Source organism: Sorex fumeus, unplaced genomic scaffold, assembly GCF_029834395.1.
Source record: "Sorex fumeus unplaced genomic scaffold, SorFum_2.1 ptg000408l, whole genome shotgun sequence".
NCBI classification, from domain to species: Eukaryota; Metazoa; Chordata; class Mammalia; order Eulipotyphla; family Soricidae; genus Sorex; species Sorex fumeus.
This window is the reverse complement of record NW_026606463.1, coordinates 8,453-12,500: the sequence shown is the minus strand read 5'-3', so window position 1 is coordinate 12,500 and position 4,048 is coordinate 8,453. Positions and strand designations below refer to the sequence as shown.

At 52.8% G+C, this 4,048-nt stretch overlaps 1 pseudogene; it reads left to right on the top strand.

Annotated features, from left to right (window-relative positions):
- The window catches only part of LOC130019043 (arylsulfatase H-like), a 10,642-nt pseudogene extending 10,271 nt beyond the window's left edge, over window positions 1-371 (top strand).
- The last annotated feature ends 3,677 nt before the right edge of the window (window positions 372-4,048 follow it).

Below are 4,048 nucleotides of genomic sequence, written 5' to 3'. Positions count from 1 at the left end.
GTGCCACGGTGTGGAAGATCCACTTCGTGACGCCCCGCTCCTCGCCGGAGGGGTCGGGCGCCTGCCACGCCAGCGGCCTGTGCCCCTGCTGGGGGCCGGCCGTGACCCGCCACGACCCCCCGCTGCTCTTCGATGTGTCCCGGGACCCGTCGGAGCAGCACCCGCTGAGCCCCGACAACGAGGTGCTGTTCGACTCGGTGCTACGGAAGGTGGAGGCGGCCGTGCGTGCCCACCGGGCCTCCCTGTCCCCGGCCCCCCGGCAGCTGTCGGCCTTCGGAAGCCTCTGGAAGCCGTGGCTGCAACCGTGCTGTGGCTGTTTTCCCTTCTGCGGCTGTGACAAGGAGGACGGCGCCTTCCCCGCTGCACGGTGACACCTGACCCGGCTCAGCCCACCCTCCTGCCCGCCCTGGGTAGCTCCCACGGGGCTGGGCCCGTGTCTCCAAGCCACAAGTGCCACGTGCCAGGCAGCAGTCTTCCCCGCCGAGCCCCAAGATTGTATTTTTCTGGGGGGAGTGCTTGGGTGGGTCTGCACGGAGGCGTCTGTCCTGGTGGGCCAGGGGGAGCCCACGGGATGCCGGGGATGGAACAACACAGAGCTCTCGTGGGCAAAGCCAGCACTCTCCTGGCTGTGCTCGCCGCCTTCTCTTTGTTCTTGAATCACTTTGAGACACAGTTACAAAGCTTTCAGGTTGGAGTTTCAGTCGTACTATGATGGAACCCCCATCCGTCCACCAGTGCCCATTCCCCACCACCAATGTCCCCAGTATCCCCCCCCATCCCATCCCTCCCCCTGCCTCCATGGCAGACAGTCTCCCCCAGACTCTCTGTACTCTGGGGCAACATGGTTTGCAATACAGACACTTTATCAAGACGGATCCAATACACATCACGTTGGGTCCTTGATCTACTCTCAGCACACACCTCCCATCCTGAGCGACCCCTCCAACCCTCCCTGACTCAGTGACCCCTTCTCCATCCCAGCCGCCTTCTCCCCCGCTCATGAGGCCGACATCCACCCATGCGGCAATCTCCCTGGCCCTGGTCTCGACTGTTCTTGAGAGTCAGTCTCGTATTACATTATTTTATTATATTGAATCACCATAAGATGCAGTTACCAAACTTTCATGTTTGAGTTTCAGTCATACAATGATGGGACCCCCATCCCTCCACCAGTGCCCATTCCCCACCACCAATGTCCCCAGTATCCCCCCATCCCATCCCTCCCCCTGCCTCCAGGGCAGACAATCTCCCCCAGACTCTCTCTCGACTTTGGGGCATCAGGGTTTGCAATACAGACACTGAGATCAATACGGATCCAATACACATCATGTTGGGTCCTTGATCTACTCTCAGCACACATCTCCTATCCCGAGCAATCCTTCCATCCCTCCCTGACTCAGTGACCCCTTCTCCATCCCAGCTGCCTTCTCCCCCAGCTCATAAGTTGGGCGTCCATCCATGGAGCAATCTTCCTGGCCCTTGTCTCTACTGTTCTTGGGTGTTAGTCTCCTATTATGTCATTTTATATCATACCAATGAGTGCAGTTCCTTTTTTTGGAGGGAGAGGGGGGTCATGCCCGGCGATGCACAGGGGTTCCTCCTGGCTCTGCACTCAGGAATTACTCCTGGTGGTGTTCAGGGGACCCTATGGGATGCTGGGAATTGAACCCGGGTTGGCCACGTGCGAGGCTAACGCCCTACCTGCTGTGCTATTTACCCCCGAGTGCAATCCTTCTATGTCCCTGTCTTTCTGACTCATGTCACTCAGCATGGTATTGTCCATGACCACCCACTTAGAAGCAAATGTCATGACTTTATCTTTTTCTCACAGCTGCGTACTATTCCACTGTGTAGACGGACCAAAGTTTCTTTGATGTATTTTATGTATTTATTCTTTTGCCCTTTTTTGGAGTCACACCTGGCAATGCACACCAGGGAGTGCTCCTGGCTTTGCACTTAAGGAACGACTCCTGGCTGTGCTTGGAGGGCCCTATGGGATGCTGGGAATCGAACCCAGGTTGGCTGAGTGCAAGGCAAATGCTCCAGCCCCCATGTATTTTATTTTTAATGTCATATCTTTCTTTTTTGGGGGGGGGGGGTCCTCACACCTGCAATGCTCAGGGGTTACCCCTGGCTTTGCACGTAGGAATTACTCCTGGCGCTGCTCAGGAGACCATGTGGGATGCTGGCCATCGAACCCGGGTCGGCCGCCTGCAAGGCAAACGCCTCACCCGCTCTACTACTGCTCTGGTCCCTGTCTTGTCCTTGTTAAGGCAACCATCAACTCACCCCCAACTCTTTTTAAGGTTTTTCTTATTTTTTTTCTTTCCTTATTTTTTTTTTTTTTATTGAATATCCATGAGATGGACCATGACAAAGTTGTCCATGATTGGGTTTCAGGCATACAAGGATCCAACCCCCATCCCTCCACCAGTGTACTTTTCCCATCACCAATATTCCCAGGTTCCCTCCTGCCACCCCCCAAGACCCCAGCCTGCCTCTGGGGCAGACACCTCTCTCTCTCTCTCTCTCTCTCTCTCTCTCTCTCTCTCGCTCTCTCACTCTTGCTCTCTCGTTCTTTCACTCTCTTTCTCTCTCCCTTCATGCATCATGTTTTGCATATACAGGCGTTAAGAGGTCATCAGTTCATTGGTTTTACCAAACTCCCCTTTCCTTATGCCCTTGTGGTGTTCCTTGGAGTTCCGGGGAGCGATCACACCGGAAAAGCTGGTTTTTGACTCTTTCTGCTCTGGGGACCACTCCTGGTGATGGTCAGGGGTGATGAGGGGACTTGGGAGGCCGAAACCAAGCTTTGATCTTTGCTTTGTCACTTGCCCGGCAAGGACCCGACCTGGTACTCTTTCACTCCGATCCCCAAGATCCTATTTGTAATCTTTTCGGTTTTAATTGGTCAATTTTTGAAAAGTGTAACCAGCACCCTTCCTCTTGGCTCTGCGGTTCCTTGGAAATAAAGCTCTCCATGGCCTTTTCTGATTGTTTCTGTTGTTTGTTTTCTCAGTCCTGTCCCATCCTGGGGAGGCTTCCCCTGTCCTGGTCCAGCTCAGGGGTCACTCCTGGCCGTGCACGGTGAGGTTTTCGGGGAGCTGGGGATGGGATTGAGCTGGTCTCGGTTGCGTGCCAGGCTGGCGCTGTCCGAGACGTCCTATCACTCCGCCATTTGGATGCAATGACCAGACAGGACCAGAGGCAGTTCCTGCATCACAAATGACCTTGCACCCAGCCCGCACTGGGTCTACTCCAACTCGTGATTTACTAGGTGGCCTAAAAGGGATTAATTGGACTCGGACTTGGTGGTGATGGGGGGAGTGATGTATGTATATGGACGTGTTTACATATATGTGCAGTGCGCCCCTGTAGTTTGACATCGCTTTGTCCTTTCTCCACAAGGATCTTAGGTTTATCTGGTTACACCCATCACAGTGCTCCTGAGGCATTTCCGTTCCATTGTGTTTATCTGTAAATTCTTCCCTATGCTCTTCTCCACAACCAGTTTTCCCCCTAATCAGACTCTGTTAACTTGTAAGGTTAGATTCCTCAGAAATCTATGATTTTATATGTATGAGTGAAATATTGCCTTTCTCCTCTCCTTATGCCTTATGAACAGTTTACCTTAAGGTAATATCCTTTTTGTATAGATACAGAAAGACCGTTAACATTATGCTTTGTAACTTAGGATTTGATTGGCCTTGAATATTATTCACTCCTGGGCATCTGCTTTCTCGACTTAAGCCTCAGTTGCCCTTAGTTCCTAACACCCCAAAAGCAGGGTCCCGAAGAGGAACCGAATGGACCCAGGGCAAGCGGTGAGCTACCCTGGCAGCGAAATGGGCCAGGCCAAAGTGCTACGATTCTTAACTATAAGTTAAGAGTTTGATCATAGACAAATGCTGTCATGATCCAAAGGTAACGACGAGACTAGGATCCTGCTAGGGGTGGGAAAGACTAACTGGCCTGAGCACTGTTGTCTGAGATCGAGATGGCCCTCGGAGAGCAATTCTATAAGTTTAATGTATTTCTTACTGTATCC